The 22,736-nt window shown below is 34.8% G+C and overlaps 1 protein-coding gene across 1 annotated transcript in view; it reads left to right on the top strand.

The window, feature by feature from the left end:
• LOC138706410 (uncharacterized) overlaps positions 1 to 22,736 on the top strand; it is a 630,831-nt gene that overhangs the window by 432,254 nt on the left and 175,841 nt on the right. The gene's annotated exons all lie outside the window — the stretch shown is intronic.

The raw sequence follows: 22,736 nt of genomic DNA on the forward strand, positions 1-22,736 counted from the left end.
AAAAATGGTATTTAACCTTAAAATAGGCAACGGGAGCTAAAATAGGCAAAATAATAATTGGGCCTATCGTTCCCAAATGTGTGGAAACGTGTTTATTTCTAATAGGTTTTTCATACATATATTCAGTTTAAAAAAGACATTGTGCCTAACATCCGGGCTCTACTGATGAGGCTAACGTGCGAGACAGATTTCTCAAAATCCCTATTTTATATTACTACTGCTGCTGCTGGGGGAAAGATCATTTTATACTTGGAATGTAATAAAATATCGGAAGAAGCATATGAACTGTATACTGACAATGTAATTGTTACGTACATCTGGTCTGAAGGTTCTTTGCCACGACTTGCTCTGAAGTATGCCAAAAGCATCCCTCCCGGAGGCGAATCCCGGCAAGGAGCAATAAAATCCATATGGGAGCATCACCCCCTCAAACAAATGCGCAGCGATTCCGTGCAGCCCATATAATGTGTTATTACTCGGTTAACTTGCTCAGTCGCGGACGTTAAATGATGCTTGGCCTAAAGGGTGGGAGATATATCTTGCAAGGGATGACTCAACAGACAACTCTGCCCCTCCCATTATTAGTAGGAGTGTGACCTATCCGTAGCTTCTCAACAAAAGCGCAGAGGTTCATATCCTGACACTTCCTGTGTGGTTTGTTTAAACTATAAACGTGTGCAGAGGGGGCGACATACCTCACAAAATCTTAGGAGTTGAATTCGAAAAATTTAATTTAATTCAGTTGAATCAAGCTGAAATTATTACTTAATTAATTACTATAAAGTAATAAATCTGGGTGTAAGACAGATATAACATTTGTATGGACGAAATTCTGCACAGATGGAAAGAAACAACCTGAGTTAAGAATTGGATGGATTGATATTAACTTAACATTTCAGCGTATTCAGGCGGCTTGTTTATTGTAGAAAATACAAAAAAAAACTTCAGAAGGTAGTTAATATATTTCATCAAATTGGAAAAGAGCGCAAATGAAGATTTAATGGGAACAAAAAAGCGCGACAGTTTTAGGTGTAATACAGAACCCATAAACGCGTACACTTGAAGTTATTAAAAAAAACAAGGTACTCATTTGAATAATTTTAAGAGAAAAATTGTTCCGGGGCAGGGGATAGAACTCAGGACCTTTGACTGAGCGCGTCAACGCTCTATTGACTGAACTACCCAGGAACTCTACCAGACTCCAGCTCAATACCCGGCTCCGGAACAGTTTTTGCCTCCAGTTCCTTAAAAGTCATTGTAAATAAGTAAGCGGAAAATGCCCCCCCCCTTGTACTCTATATGAATAATTTTCATACAATAGTTTTAATAGAAATTTCTACAAATAGGCAGATCGATAGGAAGGTAAAGGAAATTACGAACATCACTTTGTTGTTATTTATTAGATGTGATGAAAAGCCGTGAACATTTAGGAATAGACTTTTAGCAGTACTGGTAGAGCACTACTTTATCTTTACACTCTGTAAAATAAAAAAGTAAAAAATCTATGCAATAATTATTTCAGTTTATTTGATAACGTTGGCAATTTTTTTTATGTTCGTGTAACATTTCTATGGGAATAACTAAAATATGTCAGATATTTTCAGGTCACACAGAAGTGATCGAACAGGCTAGGCATGCTCTCTACAGAGGTCTGCCCCGCTTCCATTATGTAATGCATATTGCATATTGCTTAAGCTCTACATCACACTGAGCAAGGGGCGTGTCCCACCCTTAATGGAGGGTGCATCTTTTATAAGTGTATATACATCACCGTGGAGAGAACCTGAGTAGGAAGGATACGAATCATAGCAGCTGAGGTTCAGAGCTAGGTTGTCACAAATATTTCTCTCATTGTCTGAAGAAAATTGAAGAATGATCCAAGCACAGGATATTTCTGTTTTATTTTGAAATAGGAATGCATAATAGCATACTTCTTTTTCTGCAATGAATTTTATTGTGTCATTCACTTCTCTTTCTTCCAATAAAATCGAATATTGTGATAATCTTGCTTACAGCCGATACCATTTTATTATACTTACTACGAATAAAAGCAAACTCCATGGCTTTGTAAACTTTGAGGAACCATGTCCTCCAATTTGACAGTTTTCGTGACATGAGGTTATCATGTCGTCAGACCTTACCTTGGACGACATAGGAAATCACATTGACAAGATTCAAACATTCATATTCTAGGGAGGATTCGGAAATTTTGGCTAACTATCCTGGTTTTCACGCAACGATGAAGAACCACGCTTTACCTGCTGAATATACCACGGTCTGCATTTTATCATACTGATGAAATTGCAGAATTAACTTCCGTTATATATCCACATTGATGTGCGAATCAGTGACCTGAATAATTTGAAAAATGCTGTCGGCCTCTGAGGTTTTCTGGGACAATCGTTGTGATTGCCTATTCTTCTTACTGAAATATAATAGCCGTTGACACCTTGTGCAGATAGGGAAATAAAATTTGGAGCTCCCTTATTGTGTAAGTTTCACTTACAATACATTGCGCATGTGCAGTAAACAAGGGCCCCTATATATGTATTTGTTTCTCGTGTACAGTTGTGGAAAATTGTTGCTTACATATAGGTGGACTCCCATCAAGACGCGCTCCAAATTTTTATTCCGTACCTGAACATACAGAAATCAAAATGTGTACGGAATAATAATAATAATAATAATAATAATAATAATAATAATAATAATAGTCATCATTATCATCGTAGGTCTTATCGCTCCATTCCTCTTAAAGATACACTCTTGAATATAGGTCTGATAACATGAATTAAACAATGTTCTTTTTCCTGTCATATAATAGGAATTATTTGCACTTTCAGGCATACAACACAGATATATATATATATATATATATATATATATATATATATATATCTGGCCTTCAAAACCATTTATATTGTATGCATTATTTTTGAACGAAGTAAGTGAACGTAATAATAATAATAATAATAATAATAATAATAATAATAATAATAATAATAATCATCATCATCATCATCATCATAATCAGCAGCAGCAACGACAGTGTCATCAGACTAAAGGAAGCCATTTTAAGAATTTTTTTATCACTTTTACTTGCAGTAAATTAACCCGGCTTCGCTTACCTTTTAAAGGAAGCCATTCTATGGATTTGTATCACTTTTACTTGCACTAAATTAATGCGGCTTCACTTATCTTTCAAAGGAAGCCATTTTAATAATTTTTTATCACTTTTACTTGCAGTAAATTAACTCGATTTCACTTACCTTTCAAAGGAAGCCATGCTAAGGATTTCTCTCTCTTTTACTTGCACTAAATTAACGCGGCTTCACTTACCTTTCAAAGGAAGCCACGCTAAGGATTTTTTATCACTTTTACTTGCAGTAAGTTAACCCGGCTTCACTTACCTTTCAAAGGAAGCTATTCTAATAATTTTTTTATCACTTTTACTTGCAGTAAATTAACTCGACTTCAATTACCTTTTAAAGGAAGTCATGCTAAGGATTTCTCTCTCTTTTACTTGCAGTAAATTAACTCGGCTTCACTTACCTTTCAAAAGAAGTCATGCTAAGGATTTTTATCATTTTTACTTGCAGTAAATTAACCCGGCTTCACTTACCTTTCAAAGGAAGCCATTCTAATAATTTTTATCACTTTTACTTACAGTAAATTAACTCGGCTTCACTTACCTTTCAAAAGAAGTCATGCTAAGGATTTTTATCATTTTTACTTGCAGTAAATTAACCCGGCTTCACTTACCTTTCAAAGGAAACCATTCTAATAAATAATTTATCACTTTTACTTGCAGTAAATTAACTCGGCTTCGCTTACCTTTCAAAAGAAGTCATGCTAAGGATTATTATCGTTTTTACTTGCAGTAAATTAACCCGGCTTCACTTACCTTTCAATGGAAGTCCTGCTAAGGATTTTTATCACTTTTACTTGCAGTAAATTAATCCGGCTTCACTTGCCTTTCAAATGAAGTCATGCTAAGGATTTTTTTATTATTTTTACTTGCAATAAATTAACCCTGCTTCACTTACCTTCCATAGAAAGTCATGCTAAGGATTTTTATCACTTTTACTTGCACTAAATTAACCCGGCTTCACTTACCTTTCAAAGGAAGCCATCCTAAGTATTTTTTAATCACTTTACTTCCAGAAAATTAACCCGGCTTCACTTACCTTTCAAAGGAAACATACGAACGATTTTTTATCACTTTTACTTGCAGTAAATTAACTCGACTTCACTTACCTTTCAAAAGAAGCCATGCTAAGGTTTTTTTTTTTACATTTTTCCTTGCAGTAAATTAACCAGGCTCTCAAACTAAGTCATGCTGAGGATTTTTATTACCCCTTAAAATCCATCAGCTACAGTCGGGTTTGAACGTGCAGACCTAATCTCTTCGGGTAACGTTGTAACTACTAAGCAGATAATTCATTAGTTAATTTACTTTGTGATGTGAGTCATTAACTACTATGAGCTGGTTCAGTATTAACATGTCAATCTTGTCTGAAGAAACATTCCATTATACTGTAATTATTAGTCAGTGCGAAGAGATTAATATATCGGTATTATTTAAAGGTATACAGTTATGTCCCTTCTGGTATCTCTAGTGGGCTCTTTAATGTCACGAGAAAGTTTTGCTAAACATAAACGAAGAGTCCACGGAAGGAATATGCTAACATTTTACAGGGGAGCATTTCATAACTTTAATACACTCATAAAGACATCATTAGCTTACACCTAAGTTACTATGTTACATCGCATGGATGAATGTATATGTTTTTCCTCTTTTGACCATTACGTATCCTTTCTAAGCTCACTCTGGGCTTTTTCAACTTTTCTTTTATGAATTTTCCACTCATCTATAAACTTTTCTTTCTCTACATCATCAATCAAATTATTAGAAACACTAATACTAATTTTGTCGCAGAAAGAACAAGTGTCTGACTTAGGCTTGGCAAACTCAAATTGAAGTTTGCTTTAAATTAATATTTCCCTATAGTTCCATTCCTTCACTGGGTCACGCTTTTGTTCATTACACAATGCATAATATAACTCGTACATTTTACTAAAACTCAGTTCTTGTGGTAAATATGCACGATTCACGTTGTCACTGCGACTGTAATGGCTGGTTTCAACAGGAGAACTTCAAATATGGTCTTTAACGTATTCGTTGTCCTATAATAATAATAATAATAATAATAATAATAATAATAATAATAATAATAATAATAATAATAATAATAACAACAACAATAACAATAATAATAATTTATTGCCAGAACAAAGATACATATTGATTTTTTTATATAAGAACTCTCTAGCACCCCCAGAAAGAGTAAGTTACATACTCGTGCTCAGGGGGCATTCCACATAAATTAATGTTAAGACATTTTATTGAATAACAGAGTAAAAAGTAATAAAAGAAAAGAAGAAGGAAAAACACATATCACAATAATTGAACTTTAAATTTTCTCTGTTAACAGCGATTTTTAATAGATTTTTTGAAATAAGGAGCATTAGCAAACTGTATGTTTGGGAATTTATCTATTATCATGTTATAAAACCTTGGACCGAAGTTGCTACTGTGATTATATGCTATACTTGTAGTACATTTAGGAACTGTCAAGCATATGTTGTCTGATCTTTTGGTTTTATATTTATGTGAATATAAATTAAATATGTTTCGGTTTTTATGTATGAAATTCAGTAATACATTATTATAAATTTGATGGAAGTCAAATACTTTAAATTCTGAATACAGCAGCTCTGAAGGATAATCAAGAGGTTTATTAAGGTATATTTTTATTATTCTTTTCTGTAGCAGAGTTATTGGCATGAGGGAGGTACTATAAGGACTACGCCATCCTATAATTCCGTATTGTAATATAGCTTGTGCTAATGGTGTCTTATTTTCTGGAACATGTTTTCCACGTTTATCCTGAACAGCAGCGGCAAAGCAATGTCACACTTGCTTAGAGAGTACCCTTGATACCCAGCAAATGGGACCAAAAAACAAGAATAAACAAAAAGTGACTTCGCTTGTGCTTTCTGTCAACCCTTCAAATACGTTTATCCATGGATACCAATTTAAACTATTTTTAAAACAGCACAATTTGATTTTGCGCATACTGCATGTCTTTCATTCTTTCTTTGTCTTGTTTCCTTTTTATGTATTTTATTTTCCCTTCTCTGATAAGTCATTTATTTCTCTTAGCCGCTCTTCCGCTAATTCTTCCTGTATTAATGTATATTTTATACATTTCCTTTCCTTTGCGTGTTCGTTTTAACTGATAGTCAGCAGAAAGATGTTATTTCTCGTTTTTGCGGGCTCGTGATTTCCTCTTCCCCTAGCAGTGATTTTACACAATTTTTGGCTGCTGTGTGCAAGTTCGGATCACACCCGACCGTACTGGAATGTAGGTATCGATCTGCGGCGAGCGCCGTGCATTCATTAATTTACTTTATTCATTGCGGGCAGATCGGTTATGAGAGCGTGAGCTGGACCTCAAGATGAATGAAGCAGATTCCGACCATCAGAGACGAGCGACCAAACATTAACGCATAGAGAGCATTGAAATGAACCAGAGTGTGCGAGTAAGGGTTGCTAGGATACGAATCCGTGCTAATACGTGGGATATTGCCTTTAAGCTCATTTTATGTGCAATATTAATTAAAGTCAGCTTTTTACGTGGAATATTTTTTTTAATCTGTGCCGTTAGTAAGATACGAGATCGTACTGGTATTATAACAGAGAAGAAAATAGCTGTTCAACTCATTTTTGACACACCTACATGGAAACTGCTGTTTTTCATAACTCATTATTAGTTAGAACGTTCTTCTTTGCTGTACGCGTACGGCAAAAACATTGTTACTTTTTAGTACGAATACCGCATAATTGTCATAGTAATATTTAGATAGATAGACCGATTTATTGACCAATATTATACAAACAGATGTACTATATTAACAGAATTTTCTCTTAAATACAATGCACGGGTGTTTTGACCGTACGTGCTGTGTAAAACAAGCCTACTTTATAGGTTTCACCCCCTCACCTATGATTAGATCCAACCACTCTCCAAAAGAACACCCAGATTAAAATGAAAACAGCACAAACAAAACACATTATATAATATACCCTAACCTAAAACAGACATAAAAGTGTATAATTGAGTAGTTACCATTATCCCTTCGTCAGTTCGCATCAAAAACTTCAACAGCTGCAGTTCTAATCTGTCTCGCCTTCAAGAGGAACAATCCAGTCTTTTGTTCGCATTCTCTATTTCCAATGAGGTCAAGACATTCAAGCGACCCCTATTCTGACTTAGCATCGAGGGTGGTAGATATTTTCTCCGGATATGTTCCGTTTCGACACACTGCAATAAAATATATCTATAGGAGTCCTTTTCCCCGCACAGTGGACAAAGGCGCTCTCCTCCTTCGTTGACAATTTTTTACAATTTGACGAAACATTATGAAAACTATCACGTCACATTATCAATATATCGCTAACTATGAACACAGAAATTGCAGGCAATGCCTCCTCATCTACTAAAAATGCTAACAGATAATCTTATTTAGCTTTACTTACAGAAACATAAATAATATACAAACAATTTCATAGCCACAGCTTAACACACCATATAAGCAGACATAGGCCTATCTTCCTTTAATTCCACACTGTTATATCTCGTCCATTATTAAAAAAAGAAATCAAATTACACTAAAATCCCTCGTAACCGGCACCCAAATAACCGGAAATATCAAAACAACGGCACTTTCGGCTAGGCCAAAAGAAGTTTAAATCTGCCATAGTTTGGGCCGTCAGTTTTGCCACATTAGGAAGTTCGCACGAACTTTCATTTTCAGCGAATGTTCGAACCTAAAATTAGTGTATTATTTTTGTTGTGTGATATGTTTTAATAAAGAAAATCAAAACAGTTTTTATGTTTTAGTTATGTTCGGGCTGTCAATGTTGCTACATTAGGAAGGTCGCACGAACTTTCAATTTCAGTGAATATCCTAACTTGAAATTAGTGTATTATTTGTGTTGTGTGATGTGTTTTAATAAAGAACATTCACACAGTTTTTATGTTTATTCAGGTATGTTCAGGCCGTCAGTATTGCCACATTAGGAAGTTCGACACGAACTTTAATTATCAGTGACTATTCGAATTAGTATATTATTGTGTTGTATGACATGTTTTAATAAGGAAAATCCACACAGTTTTGAAGTTTTTTTTCCCCCCCAGTTATGTGCAAGTGTAGAGAAATAAGCTTCACATGGCTCAGTTTCAACATTTGGCACCATGACCGGTTAGGAGGGATTATACTATATTTCATGAATCGTTCTTTTATATTTTCTAGGTATTAATTTACATAAAGCCTTCTCAGAACCGATCTTAATATCAGAACAAAATATATTTTTTGATAAAGCCATTTTGAGTTTTTACATGGATCAGAATATAAAAGCCCTCATTATAGCTACACAACAATCATGACGTTGTAACTAGACCTACTATAAAGATAATGTAGTATTAGCAGGCCATGACTCTTAGACTACAAAAATCTCCATAGCCTGTGATATATTTATTAGGTTAACTAATTCACATAGCATTTCCTTGTAGTTGTACCAAAAAATGTTGTAGATAACTAGTACTAGTCTTTTGCGCAATTCTTTCGAAATTCCTTCTCACTCGTACACAAATGTATCATTTTATATTCAGTTACGTAAATAACTATTACATGAATTGTTATAAAAATTAAACCTTAGAGTCTGTCTTTTTATGCGGTGTCTGTGTTGCATTGAGCTGTTGTTTCACTATGTATCGAGGTTCTAAATTTCTCGTAGAATTTTCCTTTCCATTGCAGGTTACGTCACGCGTCATGTTGGCAGCACTTCATATCCGTGTTGTATTATTAACGGCTGTGTTCTTGTACTAAGCCTTTTAAAATATTGCTCTGTTTTATGTTTATTTTATGAATAAGGCAGGTACGATGAGACTAGGGACACCATTACAATAATGAAAATGGAGCAGAATACGAGTATTCACCACATCTCTTCTGTCACTCCATCGTCATTCTTTTCTGCTTATACTGTAAAGAGAAGACTGTACGATGATGCAATTTTTCGGAGATTTGAATAATACATATTCAGCTTCCCTGTTACAGAAAAATATTACTTCGTGTTTATGTGCGTCATTCTATTAAACTAATTTTTAATCTATATTTTTACTTCCTTATTATACGAAATGTAGAGGAAAAATATGATCATTAATATTTTAGGGACATAGGCCACTGTTAACCTCTTCGGTCCTGGAATTCATCCGTCAGTTTCTTCTTCTTCTGCTGTATTCTTCCATTTTGGCATATTTCATCATTAATTTGGGAATCTTGATGTGGACATTCGGTTTAAATGTTCAACCCAATTGGTTTTGTATGTTGTTATTTTTTTAAATGGGTGCCTTTCAATTTATTATTTTAATTCCGTATTTTGTTTCGAAGTCTGAACATTATTGCATCATGCTGTTTTTCGCATAAATTTTATCTCTTCAGTTTTCAGTCTGGATTTAACTTTAGTTCTAATAGTCCAATTTTCACTAGCGTATAACAAAACAAGAATGGCTCGAGTGTTGTATAATTTTATTCTTTTACTGTATTACACTTTGTTGGGTTTGAGAATATTATTAAGAATCCTGATTTTTTTTATCTTTGAAATTTTACTGTCTATGTACGAGTATTTTTAATTTTGAAATTTTACTGTCAATTTATGAGTATTTTTAATTTTCATATGGAACAAAACTTTATAGATCATTACGTAGGTCTATATTTATTTACTCTGTAATTTTGTTAATTGGTATCCCTTCTCTTTGGAGTTTTACCTCGAAACGCCATTACCTGTATTTTAGATTTTTAGTAGATTATTAACGACGCTACATCAACTACTACGTTATTTAACGTCGATGGAATTGGTGGCAGCAAGACTATTTGGCGAGATAAGGCCTAGTGTTCGCGTGAATTACGTAACATTAGCCGTGCAGTTGGGGAAAACCTCGGAAAAATCTGAACCAGATAGGGGAGAGTGGAGCAAAGCGAAAGACTTTCCAAGAAGTCATAAATGACAGTTTGTTAATAAATACTTTTATAAAAATATATATCCTGAATGTAGTAGAAGAAATCTTTCTGTATAGTTTGCAGCGATCACCAAAGGAAATCTTATATACTTGACTAGGTATAGGCCTAACTGTTTTACCAAACCCCTGATTATTTTTATATGGAGCAAACTGAAAAAAGTCTAAATGAAAGCATAATTTCAGAATTTATGTGAATTAATATTATGGGAAATGGATTTTTTTGTGTTTGTAAATAAATAAAGAGAGTATTAAATATGATATTTATTAGGATCTATTATAAATTATTATAGATATTAATCATGTTATATTTTTGAGAATCAATAATTGTCAATACAAAAACTGAAACTAAAAGTCAGAAATTGAAACATAACAAACTACAAAACATATTCCATTTTCTCCTAGGCCACCGCCGTAGCACAGTCGGTTAGGGCGCTTGCCTGCCGATTCGGAGTTACCCTCGGGGGCATGTTCGATTCCCGCTTGAGCTGATTATCTGGTTGGGTTTTCCGAGGCTTTAACCTACCATAAGGCGAATGTCACTAATCTATATCGAATCCTCGGCTTCATCTCGTCAAATTCCATCTCGCTATCACCAATTTCATCGACGCTAAATAACTCCGCAGTTGATACAGCATCGTTAAAGAACAAAGTGAAAAAAAACATAAATATGTAAAATGAATCGTGGATATGAAAATAAGTACCATTACTTATTAAGTTAAATTGAAATTTGCATTTATTTCATAGAAAACAGTGGCTTCAAAAAATTATTTCATTTCCATTTCACTTTGCCCCCTTGTTTCACTTTGCCTCTTCCACTCTGCCCCACAGCCACCGTTAAGAAATAAACGCTTATATCGCCATCTTGATTTGATATAAAACGTAGTGTTAGTTTTCACAGTGTAGTAAAATACACAAGTTAAATAACATATATAACAAACACACTGCATGAGTCATTAGTACATCATTAATACAAAAATATAACAGCTGGAAACTTACATCAGCAATGTAAAACAGAAATCTTTTTGCTCTGGCACAATCCAAACACCACTTACCAGCGACACAACTACACAAATTGAAGGCCCTGTAAACTCCTCATCTAATACGTATGCAGGCTTACATATGTCAGCACCAAACAGAGAGTGTTATTTCAAAATTTTCACTTTGCTCTCCCTTTCACTTTGCCCCTCTCTCCCCTAATCATCTCTAGCTGGAATCGAACCGCGGAACAACAGATAAATGCGCTACTGCCTGACCTACGCCGGTGGACTTTAGATTTGCTATTGAAATACTGAAACCATAGTCTTTTACAATTTTGTTTAATTTGTGACTTGTACTCTGTAAAGTATCTTCTGAATCTGATATGAGTTGATCAGCTGCGAATAGTATAGTTGAAATTTCTTAGTTTTAGTAATTATTTTGAGAAAGTATTAAGTTAATACAAAAGTTGATTATAAGTTTCTCATGGAAATACATTATTTTTCAGCATTCCTGCCGTTTGTCTCTCTTTGTACTGCGATTTCTCCTGAACTATCGGACGAATTCTATTCATATTCAACACCTACGAACCAATTTATCTGGAAATACTGCACGTGTATGTAATTTAGTAGAAAATTAATGGATTTTTATTTGAAATCAAACCACACAAGGAGAATCCAGTCTAAATAAAAGCCTGCTGTAATATTTGTGATTTTTTGTATTACGTAAAATTAACTGACAAATGGTACACTGGAATTAGTATGGACGGAAAAATTTCGTGATAGGATTTGAGAATACTTTGCATAATTATCACGGGTAATCCTTACATCCAAAAAGTCTGATATGGTAAATTTCTTTTCTAACTTAATAAAGAATCTACATTTTCTTGAAACCGAAATAAAAGTGACTTAGAACATTCGAACCAAGTACTGTACTAAGCAAGGAGAGTTTGTCTTCTCGTCTGAATGATGTTATATCAATTTTCGCTAATAATGACTTTTAAACGGTTGAAATTCAATTGAGAAAATCATTTTCGAGTTGGCGAATCAGCTGTACTTCGGAGTGTGAAATAAGGACCTTTGGAGAGAGGACGTAGAGTTCTGAAGTTTATGATTAACTAATGTCATCTCGCGAGGAGAACCGGAGATCCAATTCTGAGACTTTTCTGATCGAGAGAGCGGTTGTTGAGGAATGTTTTCGAGCACAAAATATTTTCAGCCGTTACTACATTTATCATCACACAATCTCAGACAATGGCATGTGTAAGTGACCCAAGTACCGGCATGTCAGCCTGTTGTGGAGATCAGCAGAGGTGAGACGTGTTCTCACGGTGCCCCGCCGCGCTGATAAGTACACGCGTGGAGTATTATGTACACTCCGAAACGTGACGGCGTCAAATTAATTGTTGTTGACGAACAATAGGACGACGCAGCGGGACCATTGTCAATCTGTCTGCAGTGCCTGCCCCCCCGACGTCATTAACACACTTATCTTACACTACATTAGAGATGAGAATGCAGCAAGGCGTTGACTTCGATACTCTGCACCGACACGAACAACGTGTAGTACACCGAGAGCGGTCTAAGTGGCATTTATGTAGCAAGACTGACTGTAAACTTCAATTGGTAATTATAATTTAATTGGTTTAACAACGGATATTGATGTTAATTTAAGTATTAGGCTATAAGTCCAGAGCCAGATTTCTTGGTGCAAATCTTAAAAATAATCTCTCGAAATATTAATAAATTATCGTACTTACAGTTAAACATGCGACAACAATTTCGTGATATTTTTTTAACACGTAGCTACTCCTCTGTTCCAAAATATGATATAGAAAGATGTAATTTATTTCGTTCCAAAATGTGGTATACATTTATTAAAGTACTCAGTAATATAATCTAACTTTAATACATCTTCTAGATATTTATTTGTTTGATAAAGTAACATAAGAAAAACTAACAAATAATAGTACATTATGCAACGAGCCTATAATGGTAAAAATTAAGACGCAAGTATGTTTGTTTATGAAACGAGCGCAAGCGAGTTTCATAATTTTCATACGAGCGTCTTAATTACAATTATAGGCAAGTTTCATACGACTTTTTGTACTCGACCGTATTTCTAACTTGAAATTATTCAAAAGTAGGTCATGTTATGATTATGTAAGTGAGTAGCGAACTTACCTGAATTGTGAGATCTGCGCAGACGCGAAAGTATTGATTTTTTCCGAGGCCGAATGTCATTGACCTTGATATAACGTAGAGAATAAGATGAACATTAGTCTTGATATAATCTGGAAATTTATTTAGAATTGAAAAACGAGATGACAAATTGAATTTATTTGAATATTATTTACAATTAACGTTAATTATTATACTCGTAGTAACAGAACATAACCTTCTGCGACAGTAATGGATTTCCAGCCTCCGTGACTTTTCGCTAATTGTCTTTCGATTGCATATCCGAGAATAATCGATACTTGCGGTTTTATAATGGTACAAAGGTGATTGAACTTTAATGAATAGGTGTACTTTAATGAGGTGCATTAAAGGGCTATTACCAGGTATACAATTACTACATTTCGGCATGGTCGAGCATAAAGTACATTTCATCCTGTGTGATGTCAAATTAATAAAAGGAAAAAGAAACATCGTTTTGAAAGAAGCAAATTAGCATAAAAACTGCAATAAATTACAACCCGTTTTATACGACTGTTGTGCCTTAGATGTTCTATTGAAAATTGACTGGAATTGGTTTGGTGTTACATTTTCTGCAACAGAAACACCACAGCTAACATCTTGAAAACTACATTTATTTGAAACAAGATTACCAGATTTTTTTTCACAATTTCTGAGGACAGAAATCGACATAAAAATACTTTTAATGTTAGACTGCCAATCACTTACATTATTTTTACAGAATTTAAGGAATTAATACTGGCACTCATTCTATTTACAGACTCAAACCACTTTTTTTTTTTTTTTGTTAAAAGAGTGAATTTTTAAGAGCTCTTCTCTAGCTAGATCCCAATTTTCAGCAAATTCCTTACAGGTCATGTTGAGTTGGTTAAGAAAGCAAGCATGGCATGAACAGTTCCTAAATACATTCTGGATTTTTGGGATGTCCACGTCATGTTCATTGAAGAAACTCTCTCCACTGAAGCATTACTTCCAAAACACTGAGATAATTCAATCAACTTCTTGAGCTGTGCACAGAAAATAATTTTCTTAGAAAAAAAAAAAAAAAAGCATTTGACTTCATTTTGAGCAAAGAGCAGCATTTCCGTCATTCCACTTTGCCATTTTCTCTAACTTCACATATTCTTCAAGCAAGAAATTTTATCAAATAAATTATCTTCTCCCAAGTCAAGTCCATCTACATTTGAAGAAAAATAATGGAATATCTCTTCAATGTTTCTCTTTCTAGAGGAGATCTCAGCAATATAAGTACATTCCATATGTATCTTATCTTGTGAATGAATAACACAGACACTGGGTTATTTAACAGCATTTTTATAAAATTTATGAAAGATACTGAGAATTCTGTTATGAAATAAGATCCACTTCTTAAAAAGATGCCCAAAAGTTGCTTAAGTGTTAGTTGAATAAATCTGGCTTCTTTCGTGGAGTTCATTTTTTTAATAATCCGATAACAACAAAAGAAATCGACTGCAGTTACGTCCTCACCTTCAGTTTCGATTTGGCATCATGAAAAGTGATGAAGTTACAATAGCAAAATTTATCACATATTCAAGGAACATTAAACCATATTAATAATGAATAATAGAAATGCGGGATATCTGGACAAAAAAATTAAATCCGGGGACATTCCTGGGACAGAAAGCATAATTCGGGAACTGTCCCCGGGAAACGGGGACGTCTGGTAACCTTACTTTAAAATATATTTTTTTTAATTACTCTTTTTGCGTTTATCGCAGAAATGAAGATTTTTCTGAGAAACAGTCAATTTCCACGAAAATTATCGGTAAATTTACTGTCTTAAATTAGTCACATTTTTATGATATAACATTCATATGGGTTTATTTGGTGTATCTATTTCACAGTTCGCATTTATCGCTAATAGAAAACCCCGGTCCTGATTATAGCTATTTCATGTTCTAGCAATGACATAAACTAACAAATCGTGTTAATAGATGGGCAGGAATTTTGTTTCATACATTTTGTTACTTGGCATTATTTAACAGAACACCCTGTAGCGAGTGATTGGGATGTTGATTGTGGTTGGCAAGGAAGCCAGTCTCGTTTCCCTGACGGGTTGTGCTAACCATCGGAATGAAGTGCAGTCCAGTTTCCTGCTCCTATTGATTCTACAACAACAAGGAAATGTGACAATTCCCGTCCTGCCCCTCTCCCTCGATTAAGGGGTGGTTTCACCACATCTTCATTTAGCACTACCACTAGCCGTCCTCGTCGCTGCTAACAACCCCTAAACTATCACAGAAAAAAAAAACTTCTTTGCTGCAGGAAATTGGAATTTTATCTTTCACCTGATGCCCTTCGTCCCTCTCCCTTATTCCATCCCTATAGCTGCTTGCGCAGTCAAGACTGCGTGTGCAGGAGGTGTTTCGGCTTTAATAGGTAAATTGTTCTTTCTTGTTGGTTTCACTGCATTTTTTAAACATCCTATTTGTTTCTGAACTTGTCTTGAATTTAGACGCGACCTCAGCAGAACGACTAAGGCTTCAGCTTTTTACCCCGTAGTTTGGAGTTTAAGTTGAATTTGTGATAGGCATAACAGTTTAGAGATAATTTAATCACCATCAATCTACCATTCTCCATTATTTTTAATCATTGCCATCGCGCCTTGAGAAAGTCTCCTCCTTGGAATAGTTGGCATTGTAAGATATTCTCTAGTTCACACTAGTGGCTTCATATCTGACCAGCCACTAGAGTTTGACTAATTTCCTTTAAAATGTACGGTCTATAAATAGCAAATTGTCAGAAAAGACGCTACTTTCCTGCCCCCTGTCATTACTGCTCATTACTGAAGCTTTCAAAAAGATATTTATAAAATTATTCATGATATATAATATTAAAAAATGTGTGTATTTTTTACCCTTTATTTCTGTCGACTATATTCATGTTTTTTATTGAATATCACTGGCTTCTGTCTGATTGTCAATTTATATTAAATGTTTTTTTTCTCTCTTTTTCTCTTTCTTCTTCTTCTTCTTCTTCTTCTTCTTTTTTTTTTTGCTCTTGTGTGTTATTTATTGGTTTGAATTAAGTTACTTATTATATTTAGTAAACTGTCTGTAGTAATGTCACGAGAGGTCTGAGATCTGCCGATAAATCCACGAGCGAAGTGAGTTTCGCTCGTGGATTTATCTGGGAAATCTCAGACCTCGAGTGACATATATTAGGACTATTTCGTGAATAAAATAAAAATTTAAATAATATATCCCTAAAATTCGGTCACAAAATGTTAATAATTGTATATTAACGAATACTTAACCTATTCAGACATTGTGAAGTTGAAATACTCGTAGATGAATATCGATTATTGCAATAAAGAAATTCGATGTTATTATTCAGTAATGCCAATTGCGAAAAGCGAAATACAGGTTTAACATTGTTAATTACATGTACTGCACTTTTCTCTTATTATTATAACAAATAAATTTTCATTATCTGCTGAAATCATAATTTAATTTAACAATAACAGTGGGGACAGCTATATACGAATGCTTATGTATTCACAGCGAGATATGTTGCTACACAGTGAAGCCATCTCTGTATAGATAGGCCTAATTAAAACACGAATTTTATTACGCCATACGAAAGGCAGTTTGATCGAAGACATTATTACTATGCAAGGTATTTGAATTTGATATGCGATGATGTTACATAAATTTGAACGTCTATTAATTGTTTAATTTCAAAACAAATGTTATAGGCTACAATTTTATAGGTTACGTTAGGCCTACCTGTGGAAACAGGACCAATGTCAGCTGTGCCTTGTTTCGACCGTTACTTACAATGAGTGCTACACGAAAGCATTTTTTATAGCTCTACAAACGCATTCTCGCTGTAGTGTGTAACGGAACTAAAGCTGCATCTACACAGTTCAATATTCCAATCGCGTATGCGTGCAATCTGGGAAGAATAGAATCAAGTTTAAAAGGTACATTCAATTAAGACGCATAAAGATTTTGTGTCTACATGGTGCGCCGTTTTGAACGTGGTCTTCACTGCGTAAATATATTAATTAATATTAAATATCAATCTTGCATTCAATGCTTTAAAGTTGAAAGAAAAGTTTAACCGTGTAGTTGCATCTTAATGTATTCATGTTCATCAATTTACGGGGAAACAGTTGGCGACGACGACTAAACAAAAGAACGACCATGCGATAAATTGATAGCGATAAATCTAGCTGCAGAAATTATCGCAAAGTCTGACTGTGATTTCATTACACTTCATTGGTCGAAAATGGAATGACGTCATATAAACGAAATAGTCCTTGTAAATTTTATGTTATATTATTGGCTAAGACCACACCCTACACGAGCCTGGCTCTTACGATAGTGGCTAGAAACATGTTTGTTTTATAATTTTAATTTGTACTAGGTAGATGGATGGATGGATAGATGGATAGATGGATAGATGGATAGATAGATGGATAGATAGATAGATAGATAGATAGATAGATAGATAGATAGATAGATAGATAGATAGATAGATAGATAGATAGGTAGATAGGTAGGTAGGTAGGTAGGTAGGTAGGTAGATAGGTAGATAGATAGATAGATAGATAGATAGATAGATAGATAGATAGATAGATAGATAGATAGATAGATAGATAGATAGATAGATAGATAGATAGATAGATAGATAGATAGATAGATAGATAGATAGATAGATAGATAGATAGATAGATAGATAGATAGATAGATAGATAGATAGATAGATAGATAGATAGATAGATAGATAGATAGATAGATAGATAGATAGATAGATAGATAGATAGATAGATAGATAGATAGATAGATAGATAGATAGATAGATAGATAGATAGATAGATAGATAGATAGATAGATAGATAGATAGATAGATAGATAGATAGATAGATAGATAGATAGATAGATAGATAGATAGATAGATAGATAGATAGATAGATAGATAGAATTGTCCATTTTCCTCATATTTTCATTTGCACATAAGAAAATTCCCTCCCTTGTCAGCTAGTTTATAATATAACATCTAGTAAATACTGCAGACTTATTAATATCTTCGTGATTACTTGGTCTCCGAATAGTTTTCCTTTTTACAGAAGAAAAAATAGAAGTCTTAAAATTGCTGTGTTACTAGACTCGAGATTGTGTATTATAATTAAAGAGTGTGATCCCAAAGGCGGTCAGCCCATTTGACCATTTTTATTATTTATACATATATGATTATGTTTGAGACCTCTATAATTATTTTAAGCTTGGTTTCTTCCGAAATAACGCCAATACTTGTCTAAAAGTTTGTGTTGTTGTGCATGTCACTTTAAAACTAGCTCAGTCCGTAGGCCGTGGATAAAAAAAAACTAGACCAGTCCTTTCATAAATATGGACTTAACGCTTTTTGAGATCAAACTCTTCAATTTTTGTGCCGAAACAGTCAATTTATTTTGTACCGAAATGAAAGTAACTCTAATGTGCCGAAAAGCCACGTATATGCGCCGAAACTTTACGCAGCGAACTAGAAATACTTGCAGAAACGACTGTTTATCGGAGACCGCCTGAGTGGCGTCCAGCTGGTGTCTGGAGAGCTGTTTGTGTTATCTGATGCCTATTAGGGATCTTACTATGTAGTCTATGGTATTGTCGGGGATGAATACTCACTCACTCACTCACTCACTCACTCACTCACTCACTCACTCACTCACTCACTCACTCACTCACTCACTCACTCACTCACTCACTCACTCACTCACTCACTCACTCACTCCACTCGGACAATTGTACCCATAATGAATCTGATTGCACACTCTACATCCAGAAGGATATTCTTCCGCTCCCCACCACTCCACCACTGGACGAAAGAAATTTGTTCACTATTTTCTTCTCTTTTCAAAAGCCAGTATAACACGTGGAGGAAGCACTGTGGCAGAGGTATGCTGGTTCAACTCCCAAAGCACTTAATCTTGAGACGACAAATAAGTGTACGTCTTGAGTTTCCTTGATGACTCAATCGGGCGTCTCTGATTCTAGGGCCAGCAAACTGGACCGCGTCCAGAAAAGTTGGATTATTCCCCATTGCATGTCCCAAACCATATGAACTGGACTGTTTCCAGTTATTGGACCGAGGTTCGAAGTCTGTGAAGTCTCGCAGGAAGTGGATGAAAAAAGAAAAGAAAGGCCGTCGCAATTGGGGGATATTTTATTACAGCATCATTAGACTCGTATTTGTACTTGTGTGTGTTTATATGTGTCTAGGGTGTCTAGGTATAACATAGTTGCCATGACTTACGAAATGACCCTCGTATATTGGTATTTCTATTAAGGGATCTTATGGTCACTGTAACTGAAATAACTTGGTAATTAATTGTATTCATACAAACTTGGTATTTAAAACGTATTACACTGACTAGACCAGATTAGTGAGAGGTAAGTACACGTTTTGAGGTTGCTTGAACACGTTTCGGCAATTATCATAAAGAATCTCAAAACAGAACATTTTATTAAGGAGAGCCACGCGATAGATGTCTCTACGTGAGATAGACGTTCCCTTCATCGATTAACAGCTTATATGATACGATACCATAAGCTTACATAATCTTGAATACACTGCTGATGATATCCATTTAAAACACGTGCAATTGAATAATAATAATAATAATAATAATAATAATAATAATAATAATAATAAATGGCAAAATAGACTTAAGATTCAGTGGATTATCTGTGAATTTTCCGTTCTGTATTTTCATCCATTGTTAGAAACATAAAAAATAAGAGGAATGGAAAGACACTGTTTTGAATTCCTTGTAGAAAGTATAATATAAAAACTAAAATGGCAGTCTGTATTATGTTCTCCTTATTTCGTATAGAGTGGACAGTCTTGTAGATAGCATAATTCTGTGAAATTCATCCATTAAGCAAATAAAATTAAGTACAGAAGGTAGAACTTACTGTTCAGCATACAATACCATGATATATGGAGTTCTGGGAAAATATTAGATACTTGAGAATTTATATTTGCATTAGTGTTAATTTTGAGAAAGTTAGTTCACATATTATATAGATTGTAACAGAGATAATTAAAAATAAGCCATTACAAGTTTTTGTACATGCCCTGACAAAGAGAACAGATGCAATTTACAATGATAGCTATTACAATTATTTGGAGGTGTTTCCTGAGGAACGCTTAAAAATGATACAACATATAATTCTCGAAGCAGACTTCAGGTTTTGATCTCAATGGAGATTGCAGATTTGTTGGCATTATTCATATAATCTGTCTTATTTTTAATAGTTTTTTCAAACACATTCACAAAATTAAATGTTTCTCTTCTTAAAATAGTATTAATACGAATATTATATTAAAAGTGAAGGTATTACTTTATACTTCATTATGTAGTAAATTATAAATTATGGGGTATTTTAAAATGGACATAAAACAATACATTTTAAAACTAAGGTAGAATTATATTGTTAACTGTAGTTTGAATTCCATAAATGTGTAACTAAATAGACTTCTTCTATTAAATTACAAGGAGTTCTCTTGAAATAGTTCTCGCGTCGTAGCTGCGTGGTCTAAGGCGTCATGTATTGACAATGCAAAATGAACGCTGCTACGAGTCCTCAGAGGAGAAGGAATTTTCCCATGAAATTTCGGCCAGTGTATGAGACCGGTGTCCACCCAGCATCATGATGAATTTGAGGAGTTACTGTGAGTACTGAAATCCGGATTCTCAAGCCAACTATAACGGCTGAGGGAGGATGTTCATCGTACTAACCAGACGTTACTTCTCACACTGGTTGGATGATCGTTCACCTCTGTTGAGGCTTGTGAAGGTGAGGTCAGCAGTTAATCGGTAAGCGTTAGTCCTCCATTCCTTGTCATGCCATGAATTTATTTTATTAGGTTATCATTATTTTTAATATCGTGGAATATTCTTGTCTATAATGACTATTAACTTATGAATCCCATCGTTCTCAGGCGAATAGAATGAAATTTGATGCATTAGGTAGTGCCTAGTTATAACTAGTTCCACGACTTTCTTGTTAGTTATTTAACGACGCTGTGCCAACTACTAGATTATTTAGCATCGATGGAATTTGTAATAGCCGGAAGGTATTTAGCGATACAAGGCTGGAGATTCGCAATGGAGTTCCTGAGATTCTATTCAGTTGGGCAAAACCTTGGAAAGAAATCCCAACCCGGTAATCAGTCCAAGCGGAAATCGAACCCACGCCAAAGCACAGCTTCGTATCAGCAGGCAAACGCTTCTGCTCCCTGAGGAATGCTGGTGTCTGGGACTATACGTACGCATGCCTTTGTGTGCTTATGGTTACTTTTAGTTACAGTAACCCAAACAGTTATTAACCAAAATTCTTCTAACACTATATTTAAGACCTTAGCTAAAATATCTGAACAGATTAGGTTTCCATACTTGGAATTCTGGGCGCTTTTGTAGGATAAATGTGGTCAGGCCATGATGCTATTTTTTTCCTACCACAGGCTATAGAAGCTCAGTCCCCTTCCTTCCATATTCAATTTTAAGGTCACTTCTAGTTTGTGAGCGCGGTAATGCAGCAAACTTTCTCAATGTAGTATTTAGAAGCGAACTCATGCTGTTTGCATGTTATTGCTGCAGCTTCCTCTCAATCTCGCCCCGATTTATCACCTCGCCGCATACTCCGTGTCATCTCACGCCCGATCTGTCCTTTTCAGAGGCGCCCCTTCGCCGTGACGACATCCCCCATGGAGCGAGGCAACCCTCTTAGAATACTCGAGCATGTGCGTCTGATCCAGCCCTAATGTGATGTGCGGAACTGAAATCACTGCAGATAACTCTCCCATCATCATCATCATCATCATCATCATCATCATCATCATCATCATCATCATCATCATATCATCATATCATCATCTCATCATCATGACCACTACCATCACTGTACAGTAGTTATCATTGTCACAGTTATCATCATTATTATCATTAATATCATCAACATAATTGTCATCAATTCACTACGGGCTAAAGCAAGAAGATGCATTATCACCTTAACTTTTTAACTTCGCTGTACAATATGCCATTAGGTAAGTTCAGGATAACAGAGAGGGATTGGAATTGAACGGGCTACATCAGCTTCTTGTCTGTGCGGATGACGTGAATTGTTAGGCGAAAATCCACAAAATATTAGGAGACAACACGGAAATTTTACTTGAAGCAAGTAGAACGATAGATTTGGAAGTAAATCCCGAAAAGACAAAGTATATGATTATGTCTCGTGACCAGAATATTGTACGAAATGGAAATATAAAATTGGAAATTTATCCTTCGAAGAGGTGGAAAAATTCAAATATCTTGGAGCAACAGTATCAAATATAAATGATACTCGGGAGGGAATTAAAGGCAGAATAAATGTGGGAAATGCGTGTT

The sequence above is a fragment of the Periplaneta americana genome, chromosome 9 (assembly GCF_040183065.1).
Source record: "Periplaneta americana isolate PAMFEO1 chromosome 9, P.americana_PAMFEO1_priV1, whole genome shotgun sequence".
NCBI classification, from domain to species: domain Eukaryota; kingdom Metazoa; phylum Arthropoda; class Insecta; order Blattodea; family Blattidae; genus Periplaneta; species Periplaneta americana.